The following is a 17956-nucleotide window of genomic DNA, read 5'->3' as shown; positions in this document are numbered from 1 at the left end:
GGAGATTTCCTTCCACTGTGTTACAAACCTGTTTGTCTGCAGTATTCTATGTGAACCAGTAATTCAGCTGTAGTGGCTCCAACGCATGCATGTGTGAGAAACAGAAAGAAGGAGGTAGTGCATGACAGAGTTGTGTGTTTTGTGAATTCTACTGTAAAAACATTCCACCAGCTTGCTCGTGCAAGTCCCAAAGACCATCATTACCTTAGTTTTCTTAGCACATAACTGCATTAGTTTCATCCAAATGTATTATTGTATTAAGCATCTATTAAATGCATGATTGGTAAACCTTTAGCCACTTAAGTCTAAATAATGTATATTACAGTTGATTTGAATGGTAAGATTTTTCTGATTAAAAGAAAGCATTAAAAAGATCAACTTAATGGCATTTTTGCAATTTCTTATGTGGAACACAAAATAATATATTTAGAAAAATATTGAAGCGATTTTGTCCATATAATGAACAGCTATGGGGTCCAATATTGTTTTGAATCCCACTGACTTTCATGGACAGAAGCACCTTTGTGAAGGTAAATTTAAGATTTTAAATAAAGGCATTTTAAGGAATAAATGGGAGGTAAGACAATTAAAATAATAATCAAGTCAGCTTTATTTTTATAGCACTTTATACAATACAGATTGTGTAAAAGTAGCTTTACAGTGGCAAATAGGAAAATTAGCTGGCCAATAAAGCAATAACAAAGAGTCATTTTTCAAGTTAAAGTCAGTTCATTGATGACTCAGTGATGACATCATCCTGTTCAGCTCTCTTCCAGTAGTGTGTGTGCAATCAGTCAAACGTATCCAACTAACCAAGCCAGAGGCGACAAGGAACCAAAACCAAATCGGTGACAAAAAAAAAGAAGAAAAAAGATTTAAAATAAGAAATGTAAGATAAGAAATAAGAAGTGTCTGCCAATGGGGTCAACAAGATTACCTTTGCAAAAGGAAAACAAGATTATTTTTAACCCTATTGGTACATATTTGTTCTATTTTTACACATAAATTCACTTAATTTTGTTACGTTTCTCAGAAAACAAGACTTCAAATCTTCACTTTGCTTGTCAAGTACAGTGAACTATCCATTTAAGGACACGTAAACGTCTAGTTTGTAGCCTACACAACTCTCCAAACGCATGGTAATTTACAGAAAATGCCTCCATTTTTAAAATTACACAAAAAAACAGTTAATTAATGATTAGATGTGGCAACTGGAAAAATAATCTATTGTGTTAGAATTGACAGAATAACTTATCTTAGTTTCAGTTTTGCTCATTCAACAGTGGTGACGACATATTTCCAGCTTTTAACACCTCAGGCGGTTTGTACGAGTATAGGCACTACTTATGTTTGTTCAGTGTATGATATATTTGTCTGAAAATGTATTGACTTCCTATCACGAAGGAGAGTGTGGTAAACTCGTTTCTTAGACACAGAGAGACTCCACTTTGACAACACTTTCAGTTAATAGACCACCAGACTAGAGTGATCAATTGACGTCAGCATAAGACATAGGTATTTTCTTGCGTACAGTATATATAGACGGTTTCATCGGACGCACGCGCCTGGACCTAAGTTAACTTCCGGTCTGTTTTGTGTATATCAGTATGGCTAGGTATCAGTATGCGTCTACCAACGCAGTTAAAGTCAAGGTGATGTGTAGACTGAAGTTGGGCTCAGGTGGTTGTGATGTGGGATGTGTTTCCCATACATTTATTTATTTGTGGAGACTCGCCACGATTTTAAAACTGATCGATTTTCCAAAAGGCTTTGTTGAATAAACATGAGCACGTACTGCACATTTAATAATAATAATAAAAAATCCTTACATTTATATGTTTAAATATCAAAACGAGACACAGGTGTTTTTATATCACTGTATTTCTGAAGGAAGACTTGCATGTTATATGCCTGATAAAGCAGCGTTTGTGAGAATAGCTTTGCTTTTACAGCTGTTACTGGGGAAACCTTTATTTCTCGCGCTTAAAGTAAACATATTACTTATTATTATTATTATTATTGTTGTTTTTATTTTTTGGCCGTATGAATGGAAGCGAAATAACATTTTCAAGCTATGGATTCCCTCAGTAATGTGATTTAAGATTTATGAGTAAAATAAGGTCTGTGGTGAAAATTACTTGGATACTTCATTTTGTTCTACAACATAAATTAGACACAGTCAGTCTCAAATGTGAACTTTGTAAACAGTTGTGTGCTTTGAAAACATTTAATGCTATATAAGGACTACAATGGTTGTCAAATTCATTAAGCATCTACAGTAAACTTACATCCTTATGGAAATTGTAGTCCTTATTTATCAACTTGATAGCAGCTAGTTTTTAATGTTTACTATTTAAGAAATCCAAAACTGTTCTTCAAAAATGCTCTTTGTTATGAAACCAATGCATTTCGGATTCACCAAAATTGTTGTCATGACTAAACAGCTCCCTTTACTGTCAATTTCATAAAAGGAAGCCGATCCATTTTTCTGCTAGTCGTTGTGTAATGATCTTAAAGATTACTGGATTGAGTAGATCAGCAGATTTACTGGAAATGGTTTACCCATCCTTTATTCCATAAAACATCTTGGTCATGCATGTCTTTTATTGGGAATTCAGTTTTAGGGGTCATCCTGTCCTGTGTTAACATTGTTGAATTATGCAAAAGAAACTATATATATATATATATATATATATATATATATATATATATATATATATATATATATAAAGCAAAATTCTAGATTTATTCTTTTTATCTATTTAATTCTTTTTAAAACTTTTTGCATTAAAATAACATTTGCGTCTGCCCTGAATTTGGTCGATATTTTTATGGATACTCTGAACTGGAAAATACATCCCTCAGAAACATCCAAAAATCAAGCTTTAGGTGGGAGTCTGATGGATCGTGCCAAATAATCATCTCTAAGAAAACATCCATAAGCCTTGTGATGATGTGCCTGTTGTGTTGTAGCGCTCTGAAGCCACTATTCAAACTGTGAGACTGTGGTGAACTCAAGTAATGAAAGCTCTTATACAACACTGCTTAGTGATTTTTAAAGAGACACTCTCAGCTGCTTAATTAGGCGTAGTTGATTTGCAGAACCAAAATTCATCCCAAAGCATCTCAAGATTATGAGTATTTGAGTGTTGGTGTTGGTATATCCAAGGTATGTTGTTGTTTGTGACCAGTGTCTGCTTTTAAGACCAATTTAATAAACCTCACGCCGATCCCTGACCTGAAGCGGTAATAGAAGATGCTGCCTAAAAGCTTAATGTGAGCATCTTTTCCATAAGATGATCGGTGTGTTACACAGTCGGCAGCAGGACGGGACATGCTGTAGGTAATTACAGAGGAATGCTACAGTAGAGAGCAAGCAGCTCTTTTACACTAGCAATAAACAAAATGAGATATACAGCACAGAGATAGCACTTCAGTGTGCGTGTGTGTGTGACAATTACATGTCAATGCAGTGAACACATCATGTATGACTTGTATGCTCATTGCTCAACATGCTAGAGTTTCCGGTGTTTTGTCAATTTGCGGGAAATACACTTAAAACCACACAAAATCTGTTTAATGTTCTTCTGCTTCTTTGGTGTTTGTGCCTGTTACAATGGACAGAGAAGCACACAGCTTTTTTCTCAGAACTGAAAGCATACTCCCAATTATTGATCACTCCTTTACTCTTTAACCCATTAGCTCATTAAACAAGACAGCATGATTCACAGACTCCCTGTGGGCCTGTTGTTTTTTCCTTCCACACATGTAGTAGTTTAAGTGCTGCTCTTAAGTCGAAGCTACTTTGGCTTTTATATGTACAGTAGTTTAACCCTCTTTGGTCATTTTTGACTGAAATCTTTTGTAGCTGTTGTTTTCTAGAATTTTTTTACTTCATCAGAATTGTACAAAGCTTGTTTAAAGTTGTTTGCACTTTCTATGTGAACACACACACACACACACAAACACACACACACAGATTAGAAAAGGTTAAATGGTCTGGAAAAAAAATAGTCATGCTTCTACTCCTTGTGGTAAAAAATGACCGCACTGAAAACAAATTTCTAAGAGTTTAGAGTAAAACATGTTTTGGAAAATATATATTTCATATGCAATTTAATAAACTTCCATAACTATTCAGTTTCACTTTATTTACTTGTTACTTGAGATTGGAATTTTCATTTTCATTTCAACTCTCAAAAAGTGGAGCTAAAAAACGGGTATAAATATAAGGCAAAATTCTAACGGGCATAAATATAATTTAGCACCATAGGATCCTCTAAAAATACAATATATTAAATAAAAAATGAACTAAAATATAATACATGCATTTAATTGAAAAACAAATTATATGTATATATATATATATATATATATATATATATATATATAATTTTTTTTATTTTTTTTTGAGCACCATGCCAACAGCACGAGTGCAACACAAAACAACCGTCATGCATCAACTATGCGAACAGGTACTGAAAGGACACGCTTTTCTTCGGAAGGCCTTGCGTGGAATGAATGTTATTCATCAATGTGGAATTATCAAAGTCTTGATCTTGTGGTCAGATTGTTTTAAATCGTCATAAGTCTGATAGGATGCGCTGTAATGTGAAGGATTCTAAAGAAATAAATACTATTTGTGAAACCGCACAATCCTGATCATATGTTCTAGATGGTGACTGCACAGTCATGTAAATAGCAGGTATAACCCAGTCTTTGAAAGGTAAATGCCATCACTGGTTCTCAATACCATTGTGTAATGCTTCTTAGCACAGCCGTGACTCACACACTAATGACAGCACACTCCTCTTTCGTCTGTGCTGTATTTTAGCTGGTATGTGTTGTTTGTGTTGTGTTACTTCAGACTGGACTGCAGTTGTGTATTTTGCGTCACAAGAAACTGACACCAGTCATTTTTCAGCTGAAACTGAACATCACCACAGTCACCTTTGACCTATATTGTAAGATGAATAATGTGGTAATTGAAGAAGGTGATGTTGGAGAGCAGGTCATAAACTGTCTATGCATTTCTCATCCACAAAAATAGAAATTGAATCAATGCTGAGTCAATGAGGAGGAGTTAGACTTCTGTTTATAGGAAATATGTTGAAATGAGATGTCCAGTGACTTATATCCTCATAGGTTTGCAATGAAATTTTGAAACATTCAAACATTTCAGAAATGTAAATAAAAAAATATTGAATAAAAAATATATAAAAGTAAATTTAAGCATCAATATATAGTATGCAGCATGGAAAAAATATTTGTACACTTATTTATTTTGTCAGTTATTTGGGGAAAGGCTTTCTGAAGTGAATCAATGCATTTGATACGAACAATATCCATATTTAAAACTTTATAAACCTTAATCTCTAGCTTTCGCTAATAAGTGAATTTATCTCTGCATTATAATATATAGCATGCAATATAGTTGTTTTTATTCATTTTAAATGATCCATTTTTATATTGTTGTATTAGAAGTGGGACTGTATTATAGAAAAACACTTTAACCACTTAACTGTCACTCTCCATTTTTTAAATAGGCATTAAAGTGCACTATCCAAACTTAAATTTCTGTAATTTATGAACACTTTGGAATATAAACCTAAGAAAATTAGCAAATTTTGGCAAAAGTGGAATTTTCAAAAAAAATTAGTATCAAGAAGTTATAGAAGTTTAAATGTACTGTAAATAAAATGCGCTATATTAATTATATTTTATTTATTATAAATATTTTACATAACAGGTTTTACTCTAAAATTGGTATAACATCAAAGCCTTGTGTCTAAATAAGTTATGTTACAAATTTGAAGTTGATATGAAAAGAAATTGGGGATCCTGTGAGATTTTATTTAGAGCGTCATACCACACACAGCCTCTGGGAGTCAACAAACTACTTTTAATTTTGCTTAATGAATTTTTCTCTAGATTTTACTTTTAATTTTACTTTTAGCTCAAAATAACCACCAAATATGAAACCCTGAGACTCAGACCTTTCCAATGATATGTTTGTTGCAAAGATTATAAAAAGTTTTGATTCTAAAAAGCCGTAATGAATTTTGTAATATGACACTTGACCCCGCCCACTAAGGGGGAGGAGACCGCCATTGGATTTTAAAGTACCATTTCTATGGTAAGGCAATGTCCGGTTTCTAAATGGTTTTCACAGGATGAATCTTGGGCTTCTAAGCTTTCAAATGATTACTATCGTTGACAGTTATAGGGTTAAGAAATAGAGAGTTAACTCTTGTCAATCTAGAGCTGTCCAATTTTGCATCAGTCAAAGTTATTAAACAAATAAATACAAATCACTAATAACGCCCTGACAAATATGGTTCCAGTTTGCATACCATTTAACCACACAAAAAGATTTGTCGACTAAATCGGACATGATTCCCCAATTGTTTAACCTCACACTGATTTATAGAAAACATTGTGTCATTTTATAAAGTGCATCTTTGGTATTTTATGATCTTAATGTGTAAAGAGTAGCATATGTATATAAATCGGTTGCACAAAATTGTAACTTCCTCCACCTCTACCCACAAAACCGTTTCTCACACGCCTTGGTCTGATGTTGCTGCCATGCAAACAGCCTTCATCTCTGCAGACACAGTGTGGTTTACTGGTGAGAAGCAGAACACTGTATATAGTACTGAAAGTTTGATTTGGCACAGTTTAAATTTTAGGTCAGCAATCAGAGCCCTGCCAGTAACAGTGTTTTACATACAAATGTATATCAAAAGTGCATTAAAACAGCTACAGGAAAATCCCCTTTTGGTAAATATGGTCTTAGATAAGTCGAGTTTCAAAAGGTTATGCTGCCCACACTCCAGACAACTTTCGATTTGTTTGGCCATCTTTGAGAGATTAAATCAATGTTTCACGAGGAAATAATGTTAGCCTCCATTAGAATGAAACAGCTTCATTTATTTCAATAGTGAATATGGTCATATATTGTGATACTGTCCATTATAGTTTGAAGCTTTGCATTAAGGACAAAGGTTATGTGTTTAGCAATCACTTATTTCACTGTTGAGGTTGGTTGTTGTCAGATTGATGAAATGTGTTGTTTTTCTGTAACCATTCATGATAATTATTTATGAGGCACAAAAGCTAGATTAATTCATAAACTTTATACTGTAAAGGTAGCTACAGTATGCATTTGTCTGTTGGTTTTAGCATGTATGAATGAGAGCCTGATGAAACCAAGGATATTACAGCACCTCCTGCAGGGGCGAATAGACTCTGCTTGATAAGATAAATACACTTTTATTATTGCTCATACTTAATGTTAGGGATTAAACCAAAATACATTCTGATTATTATTTAGTATGGAAAGCATAATTATATAAAAGTTATAATAATTATTATAATTGAAGCTTTGAACCCCTATGCAACTTTTTTTAAATCGACACAGAAGGGTTCAATTCGGATGGCTGTATATGTTTTTATAGTTTATAAGCTGGAAAAATCATTCTGAGAGTGATTCCAACTATATCATTCTTCGGTGCGAAACATTAATACAACAAAGTTATGGTCATCATTTTATGGGCCTTAAGATATTATTTTAAAGAACTAATAATCATGCTACAGTAGTTGACATTTGATTGATCGTTTTAAAACCTTGATTAAAATATGACGACATGATTTTCAAAATCAAGATTTCAAGACTATATTTTTATGTCAGTTGAGTTTAATTAACCCTTTAGTATCAGCAAAAGTAATAGTGATGCATGACTTTGTTCCCTTTAGAATTTATATTTAGTATGTTTTGAATATATAAACATGAATTATCCTGAATTTGTGAACACATTATCTTAATTATATTTTATCTAAACCTCTTTTTTTTTTAGTTATGACGTTTTCCAGTTATTTTGTAGACCTGCTGGATGCCAGTATCTTCACTGGCTATCATATGAGAACACTTTGGTTCGTCCTTGTGTTTCCGTAATGAAAACACACAGAAACTCTGTCATAATGATGTAATGGTTGTATTCTTTAAACCGTTGATCTGTCCTTCAGAACAGCTCTGATATAAAGACTAAAAGCAATGTGAGCGTTTATAAATTCTGGAGATATCACCTCCTCTTATGATCCTGAAATACACTCATATTTCAGCAAAACAACCAGGACGACATCTACTACATGAGCTGTATATGAAGGCTAAAATATAAATGCTACATTTAGTACAATATAAGTTACATTTAGGGATGGCTAGTACTTCGGATATATGTATTTAAAATACGTGTTTGACATTTTAAAGCTTTTGGGGGGAAAATCAAATGTAATTTTTTGCATATTAAAAAAAGTGACCAAAAACTAGTCTGTTTGGGTGTGTTTTCTCCTAAGTTCGTGTCAGAGACATTTCTTGGCCCTACAAATTGGTTCCTAACTGATGTGGAGCGTTCCTTGATAAGATTGAAAGGCTGAGCTCTGACTGTTCTGGAGCATGAATATGCCTCCATCTAATGGTGAAAGTAGATATTTTCTTCCTTCTTTATAAAATGTTTCAAACATCTATGCTGATAACGTATTAAAGCAGTAGCTCACCCAAAAATAAAATAATATCATCGTTTACTCCATGTCGTTCCCAACCTGTATGGATGACTTTATTTTTTTTTCTGCTCCAGTGGCGGATCTAGAGATTTTTTTCCTGGAGTGGCATGAGGTTTCAGGAAGGCGGCCATGGACATTCATCATTTAAAATGCTTCTGTTTTCATTGAATGTGTTTTGTTCTCTACACTACACACAGAGAGCTAGACTAACGTTAGACCCTTATCTGACCTGACGATCGTAGAAAAAATCGATGAGACAACAAAGGATGTAAATAACAGGGTTAACTTAACTGTCTGCTTATGGACTTTTTCCGACTTGGTGTCAAACTAACCTCTAGACTCACTGCTAACTGCTTATCAACGTCTCTTCTCCGAGAAACTACGTACCGCGTACTGATGCAGTGTGCAGCCTGCCCTGCTGCCATTGACTGGTGAAATTTCGCGGGGGTCGCTGCCGGGCTGGTGATGGATGAGACCATTGTGACTCTGAGGGGGAGAGGATTCTAAAGCGATTTCTGTTTGAGGGGAGTTTGGTGCGGGTCTTCTTGGCCTTCAAAGTGTAGGCTATGATCATAAAATATACTTAAAAAATGTTATGTGATTTTATAAATGGGGTGGCAAGACTGCATCCCAGTGATACAGTCTATGCTACCTCGTAGATCCGACTCTGCTGCTCGGAGGGCAGTCCGCTTCTCAGCGACAAAACGAAACGGCGTTATCGGGGAGTCGATCTATGGTTTAGGCCAGTGGTTCCCAACCTTTTTCAACTCGCCGCCCACACAACCAAACACATATGTTTGCTTGGCCCACTGCAAATAAATTAACTGACCCCGCTATTGTTGGGTTAATAAACTGTATTTATTGAATGAACTGGATGTGCAGTATGGAGAAAATTTCGATATCTTTGATCAGTTTTGCTACTTCGATTTTAATCACAATTTTGACACACACAGATATGCTTTACAGCTTTACATAAACTCATTCAGGATGAATGGAAAACCAATTAGAGCTTTATCAAAAAGTTGTAACTCCTCTACAACAGGCATAAGTAATCACTATACTACGCAAATTGTCTTAAGTGATTCTCTTTATGTTTTTCTCATACAGGTGAAACATTGTTAAAAACATGCAGCCTGTCTCTACTGTGGAGTCGCCGGCTTGCAGTCAGCTCCTTAGCATGATAACATAGATTTAATTTTTAAACAGCATTTTTATATATATATATATATATATATATATATATATATACACACACATACACACACACACATATATATCACAAGGATTTCTGAAATAAATAACAAAACACCTGAATAATATATTCAGAATCAATATATATGTATGTGTGTGTGTGTGTGTATATGTATGTGTGTGTATGTGTATGTATGTGTGTGTCTTGAAATTGATTCTGAAAAATTCAGATTGCTTTCATTTATTTATTTCAAAAAGTTCTGTGTTATGTTGTCCATTGTTTATAGTTTTCATACTTAAGCTGTGAAAGGAACATTTTTGAGGGCTCAACACAACAGCTTTTATGATGCAAAAGCCACTTTAGTTTTTGATTCTGAATATATTATTCAGGTGTTTTGTTATTTATTTCAGAAATCCTTGTGATATACAATATTCAGTTTGTGCTGGTCTGACTTAATCAAAATAGTGTTTAAAAATTACTTTGTTTTACTTTTGTGTTTGTATAGACCATAACGCATAAAAGCGCATTAATGGGAACATTAAAGAAAGTTCTTTAAAAAAGTAACTAAAAAGTTAACAGTATGCGTTACTTTTTGGTGTAAGTAATCAACAAATTAATTGAGTTACTTTTTGAATTAAGTAATTAGTAACTGCAGCTAGTTAATATTTCTTAGTAACTAGCACAACAATGGTGTTGTCATAACATTCACCTTGGAGATTGAAAATGTTTCTTTTTTGAGACCCCAGGAGCCCAAATTCAGACCCAGAGAAATAAAACCCTCAGAAGAGGTGGGAGTTCAAAGGAGGAATCTTTATATTACCAAACTGCAGGGAGAGGAAGAGTAGATATAAGTCATGATCTGCAAGATTAACCACAATCTGATGTGATCCGACCACCTAAGAACAAAGCCAATAGCGCTGGCCATGTCATTTGATTCGGATGGGAACTTCAGATTGTGAATCATTTGAGTCATTTCGGGAGTTCAAAGCGGGTTCGCGAATCATTTGAGTCAGTTTGGGGATCGCGAATCATTTGAGTCAGTTCGGGAGTTCGTAGCAGGATCGCGAAATATTTGAGTCAGTTCGGGAGTTGAAAGCGTGTTCGCGAATTATTTGAGTCAGTTTGGGGATCGCGAATCATCTGAATCAATTCGGGAGTTCGTAACGGGTTCGCGAATCATTTGAGTCATTTCGGGAGTTCGTAGCGGCATCGCGAATCATTTGAGTCATTTCGCGAGTTCAAAGCGGGTTCGCGAATCATTTGAGTCAGTTTGGGGATCGCGAATCATTTGAGTCAGTTCGGGAGTTCGTAGCAGGATCGCGAAATATTTGAGTCAGTTCGGGAGTTGAAAGCGTGTTCGCGAATTATTTGAGTCAGTTTGGGGATCGCGAATCATCTGAATCAATTCGGGAGTTCGTAACGGGTTCGCGAATCATTTGAGTCATTTCGGGAGTTCGTAGCGGCATCGCGAATCATTTGAGTCATTTCGCGAGTTCAAAGCGGGTTCGCGAATCATTTGAGTCAGTTTGGGGATCGCGAATCATTTGAATCATTTCGGCAGTTCGTAGCGGGATCGCGAATCATTTGAGTCAGTTCGGGAGTTCAAAGCGGGTTCGCGAATCATTTGAGTCAGTTTGGGGTTCGCGAATCATAGCTGTATATGGATAGACATTTTAAACTAATTTAGAACTAGTTATAAATTAGTTTAAAAAGGCGTGTTTAGGTGTGATATGTGAACTGGTGTTTTTTGTTTTAAAGATGTGCCTTTTAACAGTATCAAGTATATTCAAAAACTAAACAATTCGTGCCTAAAAAGTGCACACATCTAGGCTAATGTAAAGTTACATGATCAAGTCATACTAGTGCACGTGTGCATTTTGAGTATGTTCTTTCACTGCATTATTCGGTGTATTCAAATGCATTTATAAACAGAGATGTATAGTAACGAAGTAGAACTACTTCGCTACTGTACTTAAGTACTAAAAGGCGGTATCTGTACTTTACTAGAGTATTATTTTTTTCTCCTACTTTCACTTTTACTTCGGTACATATTTTCGCTGAGTTTAATACTTTTACTCCGATATTTTTTTTATGTGCTGCATCGTTACTCGTTACAATTATAATAATGTTACGAATAATTCCATTACAAACCACTGCCAGAACTGTAGATGGCAGGTTTGATGAAGCTGGCACATCATTGAGCGAATCAAGCGATTAAGAAGACTGCGCGTGCTGACTGAACTGCTGTGAAGAGAGAAATGAACACCGAGCCGAGCCAGATATGACTCGTTCACGAGTCAAGAACCGGTTGCATCGGTTTTCGGATGACCAGTAACGTTAGTTCTTTCTGACAGTTCGATTCAATAAACCACTTGAAGAAAACAGTTCACCGATTCTTTTGCGCTCGATGCAATGGCGTCATTGGCGTTGACTGCACCTGGGCTCATAACATTAACACAGAATTAGTTCAGAATCAATCACCAAAAGAATCAGTTCGTTCTGTGTGTCGGTTTGCGTCACGCTAAATCACACATGCGCAGTATCATCAGCTCCTCGGTTCACGAATCGGACGCGTCTGACAGAAACGGTTCTTGACTCGTGAACGAGTCATTATCTGGCTCGGTGTTCATCTTCAGTTCTCTCTTCACATCAGTTCAGTCAGTGTACTGTTTGAGTCAATGAATTACTCCGGGATATTGGTTTGTTTTAACTCAGAGGGAGTGTCAGACACATTAAACAAGTTAACAGCTTAATTCATCTGTGGATTAATGCGTATTGGAGACGCGAACTGTTTAAAACGATTCAGTTCGATTTGGTGGACTGTTTCAAAAAGATCCGGTTACATCGAATGATTCGTTCGCGAACCAGATATCACAAACTGCTTTGTTTTTAACTGTCTTATAACAGACACGGAAGAGAAGACAATGCTGAATAAAGTCATAGTTTTTGCTATTTTTGGACCAAAATGTATTTTCGATGCTTCAAAAAATTCTAAATGACCCTCTGATGTCTTACGGGTTTGAAACAACATGAGGGTAAGTTATTAATGACATCATTTTGCAAATTGGGCTAACTAACCCTAGTAACCGTTTTTTGTTTACAAGAAGTTACAGTCAAAGGAATTGTGATTGTCCTTTAGGTTAATCATTTGAAATAGTAAAAAACAATTACTATTTTGAACAAAAATGTTCAAACTTTTGACTACTTTCTTTAATAACTACATAACACAATACTTCTACTTTTACTTTCAGTACTTGAGTAGTACATTTTAAAATAGACTACTTGCAATACTTAAGTACAAAAAATGTTGAATACTTTAGTACTTCTACTTAAGTGTGGTGCTTAAAGAGCACTTCTACTTCTACTCAAGTCACTTTTTTGATAGAGCACTTGTACTTTTACTCAAGTATGGGTCTCTAGTACTTTATACATCTCTGTTTATAAATGCGTGTGAATGATCACAAAATTCAATATATGGGGGTTAGAAAATGTATATATTTATATCATTTTATGTAGTTAATCAATATCACACGAAGAGTGCCATTTCAGTTTTTTCCCAAAAATCAGCATGATTAAAATGTGATATTAAGTCACTCCAAACAATAATTTAATTACAAATACAAAATGTTGCAGAATAATGTAATATATAAATGAATAATAGCCTAAAGAACCTTTGTGCCAAAAGGGTTCTTTCTTGTCATTATATAAACTTTTTAGCACAAAAGGCAGGGCTTGAAAACGAAAAAAAAAAATCAGTTGGTTCACTCCGAGCAGAATCGATATTTTAACGTTTCTGTTCTGCGTTCCTCTGATATTATTACCGTTCCCAAAGCGGTTTGGGAGGAAGAAATGCCGGTTAATAACGTTATTTTTTAAAAACAATATTATTTGCCTATAATTTGCCTAATAATAACAATTTAATGATAATAATAAAGTATAGCTTTTTCCTTACTCAAAAAAGGAAAAAATAGAGCTCTAACGCTTACAGTTTACAGCTTGCACCAGATTTTGTCCAAATGTAAGCTAGGCCTACTTAAAAAAAAAAAAAATCTATCAACACTTTAAAAGTATTTTTAAGATATTTACAAATGTTTGCTGCATTGTTTTAAAAAAAAAAAAAACACTTGTATAAGATTGCATTTTGAGAGTTAAAAAAAAGCAAACCTAAGTCGCGGCTCAGTGTATTAACCCTATTACTTTCCGAAATAATGAAGGCTAAAATACCTGTAGTCTAAAGCAAAATGTTTATAAACATAATTTTAAAACAGTTATTAGTTTCTATTTAAATCAAATCCTCTAAAGTTTAGGCTATAAAAACCTCAATCCAAAAACAAATTAATGTAAGCTGAAGCTGACGCCTACCTCTCTCATTCGGCACGAATCCAAATGTTTTCATGTTCCCGATGTATCTGGATGCTAAAATGTTATTTAATATGAAGAATATTTCATAATAGTAAATATTAAGTAACACTGTATATGCGTCCGACAGTCGGACTCCAAATTTCATTAAATAGTTATTTTGAGGTTAATAGCAAATGAAAACTGTTCAGCTTCTTTGGAAATTTGTGAAGCTCCGCTAGGCTATTTTAGTTCCCCTCACTCCACAACAAAAAAAATCCAATTAACAGTATTTAGAAAAGAACAAGAATTACAAATATAAGAAGCTATAGCAATATTAACGACCAACCAAAACGAATTAATTTAGACTAAAACGAAACTGAAACCAAGGTTGGGTTTCCCATTCAACACAAAATCAAAGTTTCCTTATTCGCAATGTATTTGAAGGAGAGCTGCGGTCCTCGTTGGGCAGGAAAGGCTAAGCATGCTGGCGCTTGAGAGACCTGCGCGGGATGGATTTTCCTGTCCCGCTCCCGCAAAAATATATGTTATTTTCTCCCGCTCCCCGCGCGCAAACAATCAAGTTTCGTCCCTCTACCGCCTGCAAAATCCCGCGGGTAAAGTATAATTTTTCTGCCTGCTACTCTTATTTTTTCAATTGCTCCCCTGTTGAATATACATTTGAAAAAGAAACAAATGTTTCGTTTTATTTGCGTTTATTTAAATGGATGAAAGGAACGAACAAGGAACTTAGAACATAGAACATAGAAATACAGTAAAAAATTAAGAAATGTAAATAAAAAATATACCTATTAGGCTATAGTATAATGAATTATATAATAATAATAAATCTGGATTTATTTCATGTTCAAAGGAAAATTAGCCTATACTGCTTAAGAATGCCTTCTTTTCTTCAAACATTAAACGAATAAAATAAAATAAATTCCTCAATAACAAAAGACCAATTTTAAATATTTAGTAAAATAAAATAAATAATAAAAAATAAACGGAATTAAAAAAATATTGTAGACTACGACTACTAATGTAGTCTGTGCAGGAATAGCATGTCGTTCATTGATGAGGAGGGCTTCATATTAATCCGTCTCTGCCCACTTATGCAAATACTGAAAGCCAATGGTGCGCTGGGAGCAAAGTAACCTACATGGCGTGTTACTTTGCTTAATCTCGGAAACTCTTGATATCGCCTTTTCCACCACTGGATCTCTCGCTATTTCGGAATGGAATTACACGTCGCTGTCCATGGTTTCATCAGCATCCTCCAATTCCGCAAAGTCTATTTTATTTTATTTTAGTCTATTATAAATAAAGGTGTATCTGTTTTTAGTAATTTTATTTTGCTAGATATTTCCACTTTGCGGGAGTCCCGCAAATAACTTTATTTTCCCGCAACCCGCACACAATAATATCCCGCATTCACCAATCAAATATTGTCCCCCGACGCACTCGGTTGCGCTGGGTCCCGTCCCAGGTCTCTACTTGAGTGTCGAATGCACATGCACCAACGCCTAGAAAAAAAGGGGCCCCTTTTGCGCTGCGTCATCAGGCCCAATTTGGTCTTAATCCGGCCCTGAAGGCGGCGCATTGCCATTGACACTTGACTGAGTTCACAGCTGAGCGGGCATTTCACTGGCCGGCTTCAAAGTCACATTTGCGTATGCTGTACTGCTGGAATTCGTGATTGGTTGACAGCAAATTTCAAATATTAAACGGAAGGATAAAATAACGTTATTAACCGGTTTATGTCCATTTCAAATTTTCGATTCTGTTCAGAACTAAAAAAAAAAAAAAAAAAAAAAAAAAAAAAAAAAAAATTCGTTTCTGGTTCTGTTCCTGTCAAAATATCGTTCGTTTCCGGTTTTCGTTGGAGGAATCTTAATATTACCAAACTGCAGGGAGAGGAAGAGTAGATATAAGTCATGATCTGCAAGATTAACCACAATCTGATGTGATCCAACACATAGCAGCATAGCAGCATTGAAGCATAGCAGCTGTGGTCAAAGAGTTCTCGTGTGTTCTGATTGTTGGATGATGATGATGATGATGAGTGGATAAAGACTAGAGCTATCAAATAGTGAGAGAGTGATCTACTCACCTGGTTATGTTCGTGGATGTTTCGAAGTGGAAAGCAGTTCGGAATGGAAACATTGATATTTTATTTGTTAACAACATACTTTTCGTACCTTAATTTCAGTAAATGTTATGAAATTAGAGAACTAAGCCAATAGCGCTGGCCATGTCATTTGATTCGGATGGGAACTTCGGATTGTGAATCAATTGAATCAGATCGGGAGTTCGTAGCGGGTTCGCGAATCATTTGAATGAGTTTGGGGATCGCGAATCATTTGAATCAGTTCGGGAGTTCGTAGCGGCATCGCGAATCATTTGAGTCAGTTCGGGAGTTCAAAGCGGGTTCGTGAATCATTTGATTCAGTTTGGGGTTCGCGAATCATAGCTGTATATGGATATGCATTTTTAACTAATTTAGTAGCTAGTTCTAATTACGTTTTCCACGCGTGTTTAGGTGTGATATGTGAATTTGTGTTTTTTGTTTTAAAGAAGTGCCTTTTAACAGTACCCAGTGGGCACCTTGATGTCAATTTGACGTCAAATATTAGACAAGATTTGATCAAGATGCTGCAAAACATAATTTCAAAGTCAGATTATACATCAAGTCCTTCCAGTGGTTAATTGGTGAAAATATTAGGTTCATCCCATACTGAAATTGATTATGTAAGTATATGGGCCAACATGTTTGACATTGAGTTGACATCAAATCAACATCGTGTTATAGGCGTTCAGTTGATGTCATATTGACATCACATTGATATCAACCCAGCGGGCAATTGATATCAAATAGACATCAAATTGACATCAAACATAGTCATCAAATAATTTTTTTTTTTCTTCAAAATGCATCCATTCGGCATGTCATATGTTGTTTGATTTTTGCATGACTTGTAACTTCTGGGACTTCTGTGGTTAAAAACATATAAACAACAACAACAAAAAACTATTCATAAAATGTAGGCATAAATTACTGACAATGAAAGAGGTGAATATATTATATTTTACCAAAAATATACTGATTTGCTTAATTACAAATAAAAAAAATTATGCAGCATTTTTGCTGTAACCACACATTAAGTAAGTGTTGGTGCAGTGGATAAGACACATGCCTTTGGTGTGAGAGACCTGGGTTCGAATCCACTGTGACACACCAATGTGTCCCTGAGCAAGACACTTAACCCCTAGATGCTCCAGAGGTGTGTGACCTCTGACATATATATAGCAATTGTAAGTCGCTTTGGATAAAAGTGTCAGCTAAATGAAATTGTAATACCAAGTGTATACGGTATTACAACTACATGTTCATTTAAGAAAAATTTACAAAATTCTGATATAAACCAGTGGATTTAATAAAACACGTCTTGCATTTAATACTGTTTTGTCATTATTCTTGTGGTCTAGAATAGGACATCAATGTGTTAAAAATGTTTTTAAAAAATGCAAATCAAATGAATGTCAAAACTTGACGGCAATTTAATGTCAAGTTTTGACATCGATTTGATTTGCATTTTTGACCAGTTCTTTGATGACTATGTTTGACGTCAATTTGATGTCTATTTGACATCAATTGCCCACTGGGTATCAAGTATATTCAAAAACTAAACAAATCGTGCCTAAAAAGTGCAAGCATCTAGGCTAATGTAAAGTTACATGATGAAGTCATACTAGTGCACGTGTGCATTTTGAGTGTGTTCTTTCACTGCATTATTTGGTGTATTCAAATGCATTTATGAATGCGTGTGAATGATTCAAATGTCCTATCCTAGCCCACGAATT

Source organism: Carassius auratus, chromosome 44 (assembly GCF_003368295.1).
Source record: "Carassius auratus strain Wakin chromosome 44, ASM336829v1, whole genome shotgun sequence".
Classification (NCBI taxonomy): Eukaryota; Metazoa; Chordata; class Actinopteri; order Cypriniformes; family Cyprinidae; genus Carassius; species Carassius auratus.
The sequence above is the reverse complement of the archived record's forward strand: the minus strand, read 5'-3'. Positions refer to the sequence as shown.